Genomic DNA, 19,030 nt, shown 5'->3' with positions numbered 1-19,030 from the left:
AAACATCGTGGTTCTCTATCACATTAATTTATATACAAAAAAAGTTACAATGGGTCATAATTTACAAAATTACCAAGTACTTCACCATCAATACTCTTAACCAACCATACTTACAAATAAAAGCCTTATTACTAAGATGTCGTTATCTTGATCCAACTTTCATATAAAGAGTTGCTGAGAAGAAGCATTATAGTTGTCCACATGGCATAAGGTCTCATATTTACGAGTGTGAACACCATTAAGTCGCATATGCGCGTGCATCAACTCGTGAGCAAGGATCGACACAGTTATTATTCTGCATTAAAAGAAAATTTGTGGCTCATAAATATTTACCCAAGGACTTGAACTATAAGAACTAAACATGTGAATCAAAATGTGGAATAAAAATATTACCTAGGGTTCGAGAAACAATAAGACTAAGGGTCTCCTATTTATGAGGGAGTACACCATTAACGTATCTTGACGTGTTCAAGAAACAAAAAGACTAAGGGTCGATCATGATCTCTGAACTCTTAAGAATGACTCACGAAAAAAACACATATTAATGTAAGAAAATCTAGTGAAACCCTCAATTTCTCTATGTTGGGCTAACCTCAGATACAACTATTGTTTTAGTTGTCTTAATGTGATATATGCTATGCTTGTTTATTGAAAAATATGGAAATAAAGAATTGAATGAGTAGCTAGGCTCATATTCTATCTCTTCTTTGACTTCCCTCATTGCTCCCAGACAAATATCCTCCCCCTATAGATGAAAGAGCTCAGTAAGCGGTGAAAATTATCGGCATATATATATATTGTAAAGAAATGGAAGACATCCTTAATTCAAATTCAAGGTACATGCCTCCTCAATGACTCGAGTAGGGAACTTCCATATACCGTGCCCCGGAACTTCCATATTTTAATGTGAAATTATGCAACAATGAATAGAGAAATCAACTTTATATCATATATAATTTAAAAGGTTGGTGGATGAATGAAACTGAAAATATGTTAATATGAAATTATGCAACAATGAATATATTCCAAGAGAACATAAATTTTACTAATAGCATGTCAAGTGCCTATATGGTCGAAATAAACATATACATATATATATATATAGATATATATATATATATATATAATATATATATATATATATATATATATATATATATATATGTGTGTGTGTGTGTGTGTGTGTGTGTGTGTGTGTGATAGAAGATGAAAACATTCCCATATGACCCATCAAGTGATTAAGCAGTTTCTCATCTTGGTATTCGCCTTTGAATATGCAATCAACTACTTGGTATCAGCTATTATAGCTACAGCTCTAACTGTTGGCTGTGTCAAAGCTGCCATGGAAGAAGCTACTGTGCTGCAAACATCTCAAATGAAATGGCTCCTAGTATAAAGTGAAAAACAAACTTAGTTAAGCATACTAGTATAAACATGAGCATTGATCTTCTAAATGACGCAAAGTTGATGAAAACATCAGCAGTTGGATGTGAAAGACAGGCTGCTTCAATGCTATGCTACGAGTCAGAGCATCTTTAAAAACTAAAATTCCAATGTCTTTTTAAAAAAAATTGAATTAATTGCTCAAAACTATCAAATAGTGATAAAAAAATTTGCACTAAAAAAAATCCATAACATATTCTTTGTCGTAGGGTCATAGATTTTAGTGTAAGCTAGTTAGTACCTTCAATATTCTATTCTGTTGTTCAAGGGTTAAAAATTTATATAAAACTACTTTGAGAAATTGAAAGAAACTAAAGGAAGACTGAGTGTAGGGAAATCACTAGGGACTTACACATTTCAAAAGTCATAGAACTTTATGAATGGGATTGTTCATAAAGTAAATTAATTTACTCAAGTAAATTCTTTCCAAATTTGAGTTTCAGGGTTTAAAGAGGTCAATGGGGCTGGAAATACACATGTTGGCATATTAAATACACATATTTTATTTTTAAACTGAGCTATATATATATAATGAAATCACCTAGAAGGGAAGTTTTATCAATTTTAGATCAAGTCCATATGCGGTAGAGTGTCACCTTGACGTGGTGGAAGTCACCACTACAATACAGGAACTTAGGCATTACCTTGCAGTTCATACAAGTAAGACAACCATACCTTGAAACCAATATGGCTGATTAGTCCAGAATACCAGTTCTCAGACCTAAATATTCATTTTCAATTAGCCTGCATTTAAAAAAAAGGATATCTATTATGGTCATATTGGAATCCTTGAAGTGCCGAATTCGGAGGCAAACCTAAGATTTGACCCCAACTGTGTTACCTACTCAAACTTAGCTTTGAATAACTCAAACACATAAAGCCTTCCCAATTAAGAAAGAAAAATCAGAGAACTACATTAAATATTTTCTCAATTCTTGAATGATTCAAGGTATTACTTGATATCAACGATCCAATATGGGCATGCAATCTGGTACAAGGTTGAAGGAAGCACATACAATGGTATCACTCTAAAGATGTACTCGAGTTAAAAGTTAAGGTTAGAGTCCAGCTTCCTAACATAATACAATAATCAGCCATAACCACGGCAGATGGTAGACATTCTATTTAGTGATGTGCAGCAGTACTAAAATTTAATATGGCAGTGCAACTATGTTATAGCCCTGCAATACTCATAAATCTTACGTTTGTCCAACTGATTTCATCCAAATTACAGGTATAACACAAATGTAGCATATGAGAACAGGAAGGTAATGCAACTACAAATGCATCAAAGAAAACAGTCAATAAGTAAAGTTGTCATTTTTTTACAATTTCTGAGTTACTTCAATCATAAAGATCCTCATCATGTACCCATTCATCCACACTAAAATCAGGAAATGAACGACAACCATTCGCATAAAACCATTGATCTTTCTCAATGATCGCCCAAATCCGTCTTTTTTTTTTCGACCACCCAATTTGGGCACAAAATGTACTAGTTTACATTTATAATTATTAGGTCTATAAGAAGTGAGCCAAACATTCATGGATCTGTAGGCAAAGAGCATGAAAAGACTTATAGATGCTTAGGATACCACTGGGAAAACACTCATGGATCAGTAGGGGCCCAACATTTGTGATAATTGAGCATCCATATGTCTTGTGTGTTCAAAGATTGCACTACAAGGGCAGAATATATTATATCATTCCCTTGGATTCTATCAAAAGAAATACAATAAAGTTTATAAGGTTTAAGATTGTACCATATTCTCGTTGAAGCTCAAGATAGAAGCTACATTTCCACACCTATAACTGTAATTTAGTGTTGATCACACCTGCAAAAGATAAGAGCCAAAACGAAAATAACAAGACAAAGAAGAGGTGGGCACAAATAACAATTATAACCATTTAAGTAGGGGATCCTCAATGAATTAGAAGCTAAGGGCAATAGCTCTAAATAATATCACTAAATATTTCTAGTTTGTTGCCCGCTCATATTTTGTTTCTTAATCCATGAATAGTTTTGAAGGATCCCCAAGAAGTATAAATGACAAGGAAAATGAGGATTGTTCGTGTCAACAATCACAAAGATCCCTCAAATTAACTCAAATTGACAGTATAGAACATAGGTGCAAGAAACGATAACAACCAAAAAATAAAAATCAAATAAGGAAAGAGAACAACATCATATTTATGTGGTTCGGCAAGATTGCCAAAATCCCGGGAAATGTTTCAAAATGGAGTTTCAATTTTATTTATTTATTTATTGGAATTATGCAAAAATTTTGAAATTAAATTCATGTCTCTTTGGGATTGTAATATTTACCACAATCCACAATCAGTAACCCCAAAATATCAAAGTGCTAGTGCCGAAAGTAAACCCACATCTCTTTGGGATTGTAATATTTAACACAATCCACAATCAATGTCTACGACAACACTAATATGGAGAGTTAAAAAAAATACTTACAAGTGTAGAGCATAGAATCTAAGTTCAAGAAAGCAAATCATCAAAATTCCCTCCAAAATTTACCATTATCCAGTACACTAACCTCCAAGATACTTGTTCTCTCAATAGATATCTTGTGTGCATAAGCTAACCTATAGAAGTAACAAAGTAACAATTTAGAAAACCAAAACAACAAGATACAAAACTAAAAGCTGCATAGGGCCACTAAAAATTTAAGGAAACTAAAAGGAACCCTGTCCAAGTGTTAAACAAACTTAGCATATCAAAGGAATCCCTCTTGAAAATTGCACTTGCACCCCCAAAAAAAGAAAAATAAGATGGGTAATTGATTGGAGGGGAATTGTTCATGCATTAATGTAATTTTACACAAAAAACACAAGTTAGTGCCATAAATCAATAAATTTTCACATACGTTGTGTTCACCGTAAATCTAACGATGAATCGGTTTACAACTTTCTCATTAGCATGGCAAAATGATTTATTAGTTTGACCACCTAGACAAATGAAAAAACAATCCAATGGTCTGATTTTAGGTCCAGAATGAAAATGATTAAACCAAATGATTAGGGACAACCAAAGAACAGAGTTGCTAAGTAGGACCAAAGAATTGCTCCACTTGATTAGTTGGATCAATTCTAAACTAATTGTTTTTTGTGGATTGCATTGTAATTTTAACCATCTCAACCATTTGTTTGATGGAGAAGACATTTGAGTCTCTACTGTTTGTATAATTTTATAGAACCATAGTCTATGATTTTTTTTAAAAGCCGTGATTATCATAATGTAGTCGACTAAATCACGATATTTTCAAAAAGTCGGGTAGTTTTTGAAAAATCACTTTAATCTTAATCAACAATTTTTGAAAAACTAACAAATTATTTTTTTAATTTGTATTTTATCATTTAATATATAAAATAAAATACATATTTTTTATACATAAAAACTTTATTTAACTTATCCGATGTTTAATTTCCTGATTTATCGATCTTTTGTCATTCATTGTGATCTATTCCATAAGTTTTACTCTAAGAACATGAGATTAAGGTGTGGGATTGGAATATGATTACAAGGGACTCAAAACAGGTCAAGTGAGCCTTGGTTGGTATGGAAAGGAAACAAGTTATCAAGTGTTTTTGACTTTCAATATTACAAATGAACAGTAAGGACCTTAAGCATATCTCAAATTAATAAATGAGATATAAAGTGCTTAATTAAAGATCTGTGTTTCCTGCAACCCGTCCAATTCTAGCTTGTCATCTTCCATGCTAATGGTGCCCTAAATATCAAAATAAGTAAGTTTCCTTCAAAATTGTGAAATTAATCCATGTATCAACCAACCAATGTATAATAACATGTCCAATTCCATTGTTGGTATTGATCCTAGGCTGCAAACACAAACCCTTTCCTTATATGATTGCTAAAATTTGATAAAGAATGATAAATAATGAAGATTCAAAACAGATATTAAACAACCTACCGGGGGCTAGCTGAGATGGTAAGAACGGACTAGGTGTGCTCCCCAAGTCCTGACTTCGAATCACTATATGCTCTTCCACAAAGCTATATTTAAACACCTACATAATAGAGGGTGGTGGTACGTGCAGCCCGCCAAGGAAAAAAAAAAAAAAAAAACAGAGATCAAACAAAAACACAAGTTTTATGTGATTCGGCAAGATTGCTCACATCCACAAGAGATCTGCTAATTCTTTGTTGATGAAAAACTTAAAAAAATAATTTTTTTAGAGTTTATGAACTTGGAATGTATATGAAGTCCTAGGGAAAAACTTGCATTATCTAATGACAAATATTCCCCTAAAGTTGTAGGGACACCCAAAATATCAAGAATACAACCAAAAAAAGAAGTTTTAGAACGGATTGATTTTTGGTGAGGATGATCTCCTCACCATAGAGATCATCCTCACCAAAAATCAGCCTATTCCAAAACTTCTAACCCATGTAGGACAAAACATGTTGGGCAAATTGTTGGGTAAATGGTTGGGTGCCGAACGGGACCATTTCTTATTATTTTTAGGTAGTTGTCTCTCTCATGAAATCTGAAGGAAACTAAAATTAGTGATAATTTTGCATCATGCTGTTAAGGCCAAGCACCGTGTGAAAATGCTTGATATTCAACTACTCAATGCCATGGAGTTTTGTTCAATTCGATGCCTTTAAATCTGTCGAATTTAAAAATTCTACGACTGCGGGCCATCGAATTGTAAAAACTCGACGGCTTTGGACTGTCAAATCTGTAAATTCAATGGCTATCCATTGTAGAATCTGGGACAAATGAGGAATTAAAAATTTCTAGGCAATCGAATTTCAATTTAGCCAAAATAGAATTATTTAATTTCTATTTGTCAGGGCTATGCCCAAAATTGTCTTCGTCCTGCATTTGTCACGTCCAAATCCCTATATCCACTCATATATAATCACATCCACACTAATTAGCATTCAATCCATACTATGAAATAATAAATAAAAAAACAACAATCTAATGTGTTATAAAAAGATTGTCTTCAACCTGCCCCATCCACATCATCACATTTGAAATTCGTACATCCATATCCAATCTCATCCATACCCATATACAATCACATCTACACTAATTAACATTCAATCCATACTATGAAAGAACAATATGACAACAGAAAAAGAAAAAAAAATGTAATGCGTCAAATAAAAGTTTGCATATCTAAGTAAGACTACATATGAAAATGTATTACATAAAGTTAACAAAACAAGAGTTTCAAACCCCAACCCCAACTTTGTCACTATGGTCTCAAAAAACTAGGAAGACTGAGTGTTAGTGTCAAGAGGAAGTTCAGGTTGTGCTCAATGGTTCAATAAGTTTGAAGCTTTCTACTAAAGAGGGGGAGTAAGGATGGTTTTCTATCCAAATTGGTGGGAGTAGGACTTAGACCCATAGCTTGGTTTGACAAATTGCAATGCAACTTTGTGGTTGAGGTTCAAGTCCAGCTTACCCATCAAAAAAGGTGTAATCCACAATCATTAATTTGAGGTCCCACAACAACAACAGATTAGTTGACTAATTGCTAGACATAAAGTTTTTGAAGCTTTCTCATCTACGAAACCAATCCAAATGCTCTTTCAAAGTGAAAATAGATGGTTCCTACATTCCTTCTGGACTAAAAGCAGATAATCCATCAGGTGAGACTAGAAGGCAAAACAGATTTTTGTTGTCTATGTGAACAACCACAAGTAAATTCATTCATTCATACAAGTAGAGGACGTTCATGGGTAGTGTTTCTTTCACGACACGCCACCTAGTATGGATGAGAGTAAAGGCCAATGCGCTCAGTTCGACTTTGGATTGAAAGATATTTTGGAATTGAGACTTCACACCACAAGAAAATAATGAATTAGGAACAATGTGTTAAAACGGTTTTTATCAACTTAGATTTTCAATCAATCTCTTCCATCTTCGATTTCATTTCATGCCAAAATCCTCCCATCTTCGATTTCAACATGAATTATATCTCCATTATGTTGTCAGACTTTACAGTCTTTATTAATTTACTATTTATTACTATTGCTCTTCTTTTATTTCAACAAATAATGTTTTACAGCATGTACGCTATTAAATGAGTTCTCAACCCTAAAGTGAGTATAAAACAATAAATGAATTCAGGTTTGTACTTTTTAAAGATTGCTTATCAAAGCAAACAATGGGGGTGCAAATTGTTGTTAATTAGTATGGACTGTGAAACACTATTAAGTTTGTTCCAACATGCAATGTGGGTCAATAATGAAAGGTTGAAGAAGATATGAAAGCGCAAGGGGAAGCAACTGAATTACATCTTTGTTCCTTCCCAAGTGAATTGTTTTTGTGGTTGCTACAGGCCATGTAATTCCCAAAAATTGTATTAATAGAAAGAACCGCTAAGGTGAATGCTTCTAAAGTATTTTTATTCGATATTTTCCTATGCTTCAAAACCAAGTTTCCTACTGTGTTTAGGTAGTCTGTCTCTCCCCTGAAATTTTTTAATGCTAAATATGGCTAAAGGAAAGTAAAAGTAGTGATCGTTTTGCATCATGCTGTTAAGGCCAAGTAAAGAACATAAGAGCTTGGTAAACGTGAAAAGATGGAGTTCCATCAGGATGAACCCAAACCAACTTTGATACTTTTTTCAAAAAGAAACTAAAAATGCCAAAAAGAAATATTTCAAATGTGCAAAAAAAAAACTGTCAGCAGCACTACGAGGAGCTAAATGAACTTGCTAGGTGGTACCAAGATTTGTCTAAAGTCATGAGATTGGTGCTAAATCAGAAATTAGTTACAATATTTCCAAACTATGACTGACATTAGGTGATCTGGAAGCAAAGTTGCGACCACATGGTTATTGAGCAAATTGTCAATTAATTGAGTATCCCTCTGTGGTTGGAAGAACACAATATTGATGCCTGATGGCATGATACACTGGCAGCCTAAGGGTGCCTAGTTTATTTTGTGTTCTTCACTTATGACGAGAATTTATTCTGTATTCTTCACTTAAACTGTTGTGTTAGATTCACCAAATGTATAACAAAACTTATTTTCTTAGTAAGTGTTCAATTGCTCATTACCGTTTTCCATATACATTGAAACTCAACTCTATCATAGTCCATCATCAAGTCATAATTGGATCTCTTGCTTCCGAAAGAGAAATGGTTGACGACAAATCACTTACAAAGGGAAAATATCTCAAAAGATACCATAATCCAGAAGTATAAATGGAAAAGGTAATACAAGATCAGTCACTCACCTGTCGTAATTGTGTAAGAAATTTAGTGATGTGAGCTTGATTATGCGTCAAAGTTCCAACTTCAACAAATCTGAAAAAACAAAGCAAATTACACACAACATGTCAATGAAGTGCTAAACTGTACAATTGATTAATCAAACAAAAAAAATATATTTACTGAAGCTACACAAAGCTGTGTAATGTAAGTCTATTTAGTGGTCATGTACATCTAAAACATAGATAAAGTAAGCACCCACCATGAGGCAGGGGCCACCTGTATGGACATTATGAGATGGTTCTGAGAGTTGAACTCTATGGACATTATAATGGAAGCATTCCTCTACAAGTCAGACCATGTATGTGTTTCTTCTGCAAACACAGAGACATCATTAATCTTCAAGTTTTCTAGATCTCAAAGCATAAGGGTACCAATAACTTCCGGTCCTTATAACTCTACCACACAACTCAAAATCGAGTGATCTCATTGGCCATGGATTCATCTGGAAGTCTATTTCTACCTATTTAATTGTAAGGCTCCAAAGCACTTGCTATTGCAGCAACCTGCACACTGGTAACAACGGCTTTGGTGCACAATATCTTTGCTTGCACAAATCTGATTTGACAGATTCATGTGATGACGATGAGATGTTGCATTTTTCTTAATTTATACACCATAATGACTAAAATTCATCGTAAACCCAATGGTGGTTGGGTTTTGCTAGCTAACAGTCCAAGCCACCGACGATTGGATTATCATCCAATTGGAACAGATAAACTTGTGAGCGGCCCTCCAAGTCAATACTTTTAGGAGGAAATTCTACAAAAATAGGGTCAGAGTGTGTGCCCTGTGAGTATTTCTTGGGCCATTTGCTTGAAATTTTAGATTCTGATTATGGAAACTGATTGCTTGAATCAAGAATCTTTGGCTAAAAATTGTTTTGGGGAACTGATTTGGAATCTTGAATCACAATCCCCTTTCACTATCTACCAATTCCGATATGGAATATTATATACCCAGTTGCAGAAAAAAGAAGAGAACAGATTCAAAAATCCATTATTATTATTTTAATTGTTTTGCTTATGTGAAAATCACTTTTATTATCTCAATCAATTGTAACATCGTGGATGAGAATCAAATTCTAAAATTAGAATGAAATGTATCCATTTTGTCATCTAGGGTGGATTCCATGTTCTAATATAATAATATAACGTTGGATTCTTAACTACATACATTTACCCCCGTTCGCGACCATATGGGGCATTTGGTTAGAAAGAAAAGCTTATTTGGAGCTTAACGCCGTGCGTGATCGAATGGGGCATTTGGTTTGAAAGAAATGCTAGAACTTTTCAAGAAAAGGAAAAATCAGCACAAGAGTTCATTAGATCAATTTTCGGGCTCTTATTCTTTTGGTGTAAAATCTTTTAAGAGTACAGAGGAGTCTTTCTCGAGGACAATTTGTCCCGTTGGAAGTTCATTTGTAGCATTGAGATGCCTTAGTGGTTTGTTGATAAAATATAGATGTAAAAAAAGAGACTTTCTAACTGCCTGTCTGACCTATGGTATCTAGTATTTGTTGCTGCTTATGAAGACAAAGTACAGAGCTCTCACCCGTAAGCTTTGCATGTGACACATCAAGACTTGTTATAATCAGTGCCTTTCACAAAGACGCGTCAAGACTTGTTATAAAGTTGCTTATGAAGCTATTTCCATATCATTGTATCTATGTCTACTTTCAAGGCATGTAGAATCAACCTGAGGGAGAGATGTTGCTGCTTATGAAGACAAAGTACAGAACTCTCACCTATGAGCTTTGCATGTGACACATCAAGACTTGTTATAAAGTTGCTTATGAAGCTATCTCCATATAATTGTATCTATGTCTACTTTCAAGGCATGTAGAATCAACCTAAGGGATGAGATGAATCATTGCTTTGCCCAATGGTTATAAATTATGTAGAACCACACGACAAAGACATCTAGCTATAAATTATGTGAAAAGGGCAGAGAAATGGACATGATAGATTAACAGCCCTCACTTCCTACAATACTCAACGCTCCTTATCTCCCATACCTCTTTCTACCATCTCTCATCATTCTTACAACCACCTCCCATACCAACTTGCACAATCAAGCACCCCTTCCCCTTACCCCCCCTCTTACATCAAAACTACCCCACTCATTTCCATTCTTCTTTATAGCAATCTCTCTCCCTAGCAACTTCTCATCCATTCCCTTCATATTCCCCAGACTCATAGTGTATATGTGCAAATCTGAGCCAAACAACACTCCCCTCTTTTTTTATTCTTCAAAATATAAAGAAAAAATGAGCGCAAAAGAATAAGGGCAACAAGGGAAGGAAGGACTTGGACTCATTGGTTTTGGTATTCTTGAAGGGTATAACATTTGCCTATCGACTTCTAGTGATCATGTTGGTAGCTATTTGATCAGATGAAATGGTCAAATTAAGGTTGAAAATGGCGTGAAGAACCAACCCTGTTCATCGTTTTTTTTAGGGGCACTCACAGAACCATGTGTTCTGTGTTGAAGTAGGGAAGAGATGATGGTGGATTGACTTAACCAAATATCAGCTTGTTAGGTAAATTCTAGCCATTGTATTTGAGTATGGGGGTTGAAATCTTAATGAATTTTACCCATGGTTTTGGATCTTGAGAACTATATATATATATATATATGTATATGTATGTATGTATGTATTTATGTATGTATTCTCCAATATTTAGACCTTTAGCAAAACGTTGCTCTATAATGACAAGATATAAGAAATCTAGAAAACAGCAGTCAACATAAGCTTTTCATATATGGAAACTAAAAGCAACCAAACTGACCAGATAAGTATGAATAAAAAAAAAACTAACATTTAGGTGACTCATAAATTAATTATTCTAATTCCCGATATTAGCTAAACTAAGATGCATAGGAAAAATTCTGATAGATAATCAAGCATAGTATAGTATCCTCCCTCCTAGGCATATGAAAATAAGAAAACCTCTGCAATATCAAGAACTGGAAATCAAACAAAAAAAATAGGAAAAATCAACCTAGTGAGATGAACGTTTTAGGGAAAAAATAAAGGTAAATGAAACAAAACGGTGAAAATATTTTCAAGCCTCAATGTTGTTTTCTCTCTTACCCATCGGCTCTACCACATTGGCCAAGGCGAGATGGACTGCAAGCCAAAAACCTACCACCACCAAACTGCACTTCAATGTGGGCATCAAGTTTGTGATCCTGGTGAGTGCTGACGCTTCTCAAGTTTCCTAACCACATGGTTGAAATAACAAAATAATCAAAATTATACACAAGTTCATAACACCAACATTTTTTTTCTCATCAGATATGAAAGTGGGCACATGGTGGCACGATGAATAATCCACACGCATGTGTACAACACACAAGGACTATAAAGAATATATCAACTAAAAGATTGATATCGAAACAAGATATAAAACCTTAATGCAATAAATACTCTCTCCCAGTGTTCGTATACCTTATTAAATCAACAATGGATATAATTCTCAAGTTTTGAAAACTCCATGTGAATCAAATCAATGGATGGAGCAATACCACCACAACATTAAAAATCTAAACTATAAACTCTCTTTTTGTGAGTCCTCCAATTGGGAATATCAAGTTGTGATTTAAATAAATAGGAAAGAAAAGCAAACTGGACCCACAGTAAAACCATCCATTCAATCAATGGAAAGTGAGGTTTAGATAAGAGAGAACCTAAGTTAAAAGGATAAGCATCACATTTCCACCCAGAGGCTTTGAGGGGCCCTTGTCCTGTTGTTGAGTGTCACCAGTAATGGATATATGTCTGTCTTCTTGGAACTCTTGTGCTTTGTTTTATTTTTATGGAACCTAAAAGTTTTAAGGACACACTACACTAGAAACCATGCCTAGACCACTAACAACGTTGCATCACTAAGACGATATGAAACTTTATATGTGTGTGTGTGTGGGGGGGGGGGGGGGGGTGTCAAAATCTGACACCTCCAATGCGGATACTTTACCCTTTTAAAAAGTCCATGCAACATAGATATAATTGCACTCTTTTTTGGATGATTGGAAAAGAACATAAATAAAGATTCAGAAATTATATATATATTGGATGGTAATGTTCGTCCAATCAGATCAATTTTTTTTATCAAGGGCATCTCTTAAGTTGGACCCATCAAAAGGCGCAAGCAGGTTCAACCCAATCTGTGCCACATGTATTGAAGAGCTGAATTAATGTGCACTAGCTGTTAAATGCTTACCGCAATGATGGGGACCCCGATCCCTTGGTGGTAATGAATCTTAAGAAGGCTTAGATCGGTCAATTCCAGCTTCTATAGAGGCATCCCAGTTTCCACTTTCCTCAAAAGATCGTATCAACCTTGTTGCTTGAAGACCACCCATCATTGGCATGCATATATCTTGAATGGTATTACAAACAGTTATGAGTATAACTTGCTTGTACAACCCTCAACCCTTGCAAGCTAAATCTGCTCAATCCTACTTCCATCAAGAACATGTATGAAACTCTGCTTGAATAATTAGTTATCGACCCAATATGAGATGGAGTCCTATGGTGCAGGTTGAAGGCTTAAAAAGGATGATTGGAAGGCACATACTTTAACCGAAAAACTTGGTTCCAGATAGTATAGCATGAGAAGACAGGGTTCAAGTACCCCAATTAGTTTGGTTAAGATCTAAGACTTTCATGATGATGACCAAGATATTCTTGATCCTAAAAACTTGTAAAATGAACCAAGAACTTTACCATTAGAATGAGATCCTATCTAGAAAAACATTGGAAAGCAAAACATGTCAAACAAAGTTGACCAATTTCAAAAACATCTAGAACTATTCATATTCAAGAGATTACCATCAGAATGAGATCATATCTCTGACTCTGAACTGCAAGCACAACTTCGACACCATTATTCACAACAACTATGTCATGACCTACAAAAAACCTTCACGTGGTCTTGATCTAACCTGGATAACATAGATCAATATCATACAACAGCTAACACTTGTACAAGAGAGAAATTGGAACAAGTGCAATTAATGATAATTAGTTCAGAGCCATTAAACAACAGGAACTCTACCTGGTTTATGAAAATAAGAAGAGTTTGGGAGTGGCATAATGAGGAATGAACTTTTCGTAGTGCTTGTGTCATCAATCCTGATTGTACCTCTGGTAAAGAGCCATTTATAGCACCATCAAGTTTACATTGGGAAACAAGAGCTGCTACCTGCAGAAGTCATCTGCTTATGTGAAGGAAAAGAAGTGAACTCGCAACTAAATGAAATAATTACTAACCGCGAAAGAACAATTTCCAGCAATAGAATACCAAGAAAGTGTATAACTGATCCAAGAGTAGTACCACCTCACAGTTCCTCTTGTATAAGAAAATATAAAATTATTAGTCAAGTGTTCTTGCAATGTCACCAATAATACTTTTAATTAATATTGTACTGTTCAATCCCAATTAAAGATATACAGAAAAGCAGAGCACATTTATTCACAAATACAAGATTTATATGATTTACATGTAAAGCCCACATCTTTAGTTTCCTTTCGGTGCTAAAGAAGTCATTTTAACCAAATTTACATAAAAGATAATAGAGTACTAATGATAATTCCATTTGCCCACGGATTTTAACAGAAGTCCATCCTTGTACTCAACTTAGTTAGGACAAATAATAAATTGAGGGACTTCACAATTCAAGCACTCCAACAATATATCAGTCACATAATGGGTATTAATGGGACAAGTTATGATATTGTTGTGACTTAAAATCCAACTGAGTGAGCCATTTTTGTTGCGCAGAAAGACGCCCCTAGATTGATCGAGAATGCTAAACTACGAAGATTCAAAACAGGGATCAAACAACCCACCGAAGGCTTGCTGAGATGGTAAGGATATACCAAAATGAAAAATGATTAAACCGAATGATTAGAGACAACCAAAGAATAGAGTTGGTAAGTAGGACTAAAGAATTGCTCCGCTTGATTAGTTGGATCAATTCTAAACTAATTGTTTTCTGGATCTCATTGTAATTTTTACCATCTCAACCGTTTGTTTGATGGAGAAGACTTTGAGTCTCTACTGTTTTGTATATGTTTTGTATAGTTTTACAGAACCATAGTCTGATTTTTGTAAAAAGTCGTGACTATCATAAATGTAGTCGACTAAATTAGGGCTATAAACGGATGCTTATCAGTTCAGATACAGTAATATCTGAATTCGACGGATGTTCTAAATTCTATCCGAATTTGAATCCGATTATCCTATCAACGATTTTTTTAAAAACTCATAGACTATTTTTTTAATTTTTATTTTGTCATTTACTATATATAAAATAAAATACATATTTTTTATAATTCAAAATTTTATTCAATTCATCCATTTTTAATTTCCTGACTTTATTGATCTTTTGCCAATTATTTTTCGAAGCTTTGTATTACCCCCGACTTCGTCACTATGTACCTCGAGTCGAGTCGATTGGCTTTTTAGTTGACTCACCCCTTAACTTTCCTAAGTGTTATGCTAGAATATCATGCATCCAATGCAAAATAAAAGACACACAGAGATTTACGAGGTTCACCCATTTATGGGCTACATCCTCGGAGTGCGATCAATCTTCTTTATTTAGTATGGGTTTACAAAAGTATTTTTTTTTTTTTCTGTCTTTCTCTCGAAGTTGTTATAAATATCTCAAGAAAATTTATCAAATAATTCGCTCATGTCGGCATCCGTCCATTCTCTTGCTTCGTCAAGAATCGCTAATTCTGAAGAAAATGGTTCTTTGTGTAATTGTCTTGAGTCATCTTCTGTCCATTCCAATAAATGGTGATCTTGCTCGGCTACCATATGAATATTGCTGGCTTGTTGTTGGAGTGAATTTACAATAACGTCCTCGTTGGATGTGGAAGCAAGCCTTCTATTTATTTCATCCATTGAAATGCCACAGTGTGACAACCAATCAAAACGATCTCTTAAAATATCTTGTAAATGATTGTCTTGTGTCGTCATGGCCACCATCACTGGTAATGTTGATTCCATCATTGGTACTACTAATGCTGATGGAGCTTCATTTGATTTCTTCACGTTCTCGTGAATCCGACATACGACCCAGTCTTCCAACTGCATGTTAACAATAAAGAAATTAATTATTATCATGAAATTAAATATTAATCAAAAATAGAAGAAGAAGAAGAAAGATCCATACATTGATTTTCTTCAAGTTGTTCAGCCGCTTCGTATGCGAGCTCTCAATGATTAGGTATTCATGCATAATCCAATTGGTTTTTTGGTGAGACTTCCCTCTAAAGAACACCAAAGTTCTCTTGCACCCAATTATCTCTTTCTTGAGATAGATTTGTTTATCACCCGTAGTCCTCCAAAAACCATCAACCGTAAGACGATTTGGACGTTTCCCATTGGGATGCTTTCGATACCTTTGTGTGAAGAAGTAAAAGTCTTTCTCCATTTGAAGTTTGTACATCTCTGTTTAATTAATTAACAAATAAATAATTAAAAATTAATTAAACTTCATCTCTCAAAAAAAAAAAATAATAAATAAATAAATAAATAAATAACAAGAACAACCAACAACCAACATCCAAATTTATTTATGAGAGTGAAACCTGCGAGATTTTCAGGATTGTATTGGTAGAGATTCTCTTCTGGAATTTTCTTACAAGGTAATTCTTGATCCAAAATTTTTTTGAGAAGATAATCCAATATTAATTCTTGATCGGTAGGACAGAAACGATAACCCGGTGGAAGCATGAAGCATTCTTCTTCTTCTTGAACATTAACACGTCCTCTTTCTTGATATTCCATCTTTTTGTTCTTGATTCTTTAGATTTCTTGTATGTACGTACGTACGTAGTAGAAGGACCGATTGGAATTTGAAACTACTTCCAAGTAAAACTAAACTAAACAGCTGGAAAAAACCCAATCGCAATCTTCTTCTCTCAAGCCTACGTTGAATGGATGTCTCACGTGTATGATGTATTCGGAGATAGAAAATGGATTTTTATAGAAGAGTAGGGATCCAGAATGGTGTCCCCTACTTAAACAAGGTAAGATGGCACCCATCTTATGCCACGTGTAATCTTTTTTGAGACCTATTGACCGTTGGATGTGTGGTCTATCCGTTGGAGAATCTACCTCTTGAAAAAGAGTTTAAATCCAACGATTATAAGACAATTGCCATAATCAATGGATGCACAGCACATCACAATCAAACTGACATTTTTTTATGTAGATTCATCAAGGATTGACCAAATATCCATACCGTCAGTGGGTGTCCCCAAAAATTCAACCATTTACTTATTTTATTTTTTTAAATTGGGGTTTAATAAGTGAAAGTTGGGGTGCCAAGAGAAGATCCCTTAGTTAATTATTTGTTTGTTACAATGGGAAAAATGCTTGTTATACTATTTGATATACCATCCCCTTTTTTGAGAAATATTGATTAACATGACTACTTCGTGTCAATAGATAAGATAATCGGTATTTATATATGCTAGTTAGATCTCTTATTGTATTGTTCATTAGAGCAATCAATTCAGACCCATCGAGATACATACAACTAGCTATTTCTCAGGGTCATCCAAGAATATATCATTTGAAAATTTATCAATAATCTAACATCCATCAATGAGGGCTTAAATTCGGTCGATCCAACTATATCCATACCCATGTCTAAATTATTTATCTTAATCTACATCCGTATTTGACTTAGAAGAGAGATCGTTTTTTTTTTTTTTTTTTTTTTTCTTTTGTTTGGAAGGGCATATGGAGATTTGAAGGTGTGACCAAGGGAGCAAACCCAGTCGCCCTTACCTATCTCAGCTAATCCCTGGTGGATAAGAAAAGAAAGATCTTAAGGTTGAAGAAAAGAGACATATCTTTAACAAGAAAAATCAACGGCATTTCTCGAAATGAGGGTATTTAAGTTATTAAACATTTTTATTTGACTTGGTCGAGCTGACTCCCAAGGTTTTAACTTGACTTGACTCGATGGACATTCAAGTTGAATCGAGTTTTCAGATTTAAAACTATGTTTTTGAGTGGTTTTGGGTCGTTAGAATTGAATGGGTTTACCATTAGTAAGTAATTGAATAGATTTAATATTGTGTTTTTTTGTAACAATGTTGCAGGTTGCTCCTTTTCTTTTTGTAATGATCTTCACTACTGAAAATATATTGCAGGTTGCTCCTTTTCTCTTATTGTCTTTCCATTGTAATTTATAATGCACTCTTCTTCCCTCATATTTTACCTTTTATTTTTCTCTTTTGTAAGTGATTCCTTCCTTCGAGCAGCACAAGCTTCTTATGACTTAACTTATCATATCCAACTTACATGTCTACATCCAAATCAAAATATATTTCACTTGACAAGTTATAAACATGCAGTCTGATTTGTAGGCCCCAAGTCTAGAGTTGGAGTTCTTGACCAATCCAAATGCTCTTTCAAAGTGAGAATAACCACAAGTAAATTCATTATAAATAGAAAGAACCAATACAGTGAATGCTTCTGAAGTTCTTTTATTGGATATGTTCCCACTACGTCATAAGGGGCAATAAATGACTGCTCTTTTACCGTCGCAAGAACAGTCGTTTTAAAAGGAGTGTGTTTTAATTGTGATTACCAATAAAAGTCAGGAAAAACGGTTGTCTTAGACAGTCGTTTTTTTGGATTTATAATTTTTAAAAAAAATTTATTTTTTCTTCATTTATAAATTGAAAAAATGAATCATTACAATCGGAAAAAATGTGCCCTGTTGACACCTAACGTGGTTATAGGACCAGAACACCATTCTGGATTGCAGCTCTTTTTTTCTTTCCTACAAACTAATGCAAATTTCAGAAAATGTTCAAATAGATTAAAGGCCAAATAACGGAAAAATATGCAAGAATCTAGTGTGCTCCCTATTACTATATATCAATCAACATTTTAATCCTCTGCAGACCATTAGCCATATTATTATAATGAGGGCAAGGAATGCCGTTCCAACCATCAGCTTCAACCTGAGCTTTTGAAGCCACATCTTCCTCCGAAGTTGCCTACCCTGCCTCTGGAAGCTATTTGCCGGAAAACAGGATATGCATCCTCTGCCCCTGAGAGAACGGAATTAACCTGTTACATAGTAACGATAACAGGATGAAACAAGACATTTTGCATTGTACGGTGCAAGACTTTGATCACAAAGTTTACAAGAAGATGACAAGTTACAAGGATAATCCTTGTACCAGATATATTTCTATACAATCTAGGTGATGAAGTGCATCAATGATTGGAATTGAGCACATTTTACTAGTTTTAGGATTCAGCTGCTTTACTG

At 34.4% G+C, this 19,030-nt stretch overlaps 1 long non-coding RNA gene across 1 annotated transcript; it reads right to left on the bottom strand.

The window, feature by feature from the left end:
* Nucleotides 1-2,214: 2,214 nt before the first annotated feature.
* Nucleotides 2,215-12,285, bottom strand: LOC147381400 (uncharacterized). The gene is made up of 5 exons (XR_015174586.1): nucleotides 12,168-12,285; nucleotides 11,811-11,937; nucleotides 8,680-8,749; nucleotides 3,207-4,044; nucleotides 2,215-3,123 (listed from the first exon to the last, which is right to left on the bottom strand). It is a non-coding gene; the product is annotated as an uncharacterized LOC147381400 (long non-coding RNA).
* Between the last annotated feature and the right edge of the window lie 6,745 nt (nucleotides 12,286-19,030).

This window comes from Akebia trifoliata, unplaced genomic scaffold (assembly GCF_017979445.1).
Source record: "Akebia trifoliata isolate Shusen 1 unplaced genomic scaffold, ASM1797944v1 Contig00516, whole genome shotgun sequence".
Classification (NCBI taxonomy): domain Eukaryota; kingdom Viridiplantae; phylum Streptophyta; class Magnoliopsida; order Ranunculales; family Lardizabalaceae; genus Akebia; species Akebia trifoliata.
The sequence above is the reverse complement of the archived record's forward strand: the minus strand, read 5'-3'. Positions and strand labels throughout refer to the sequence as shown.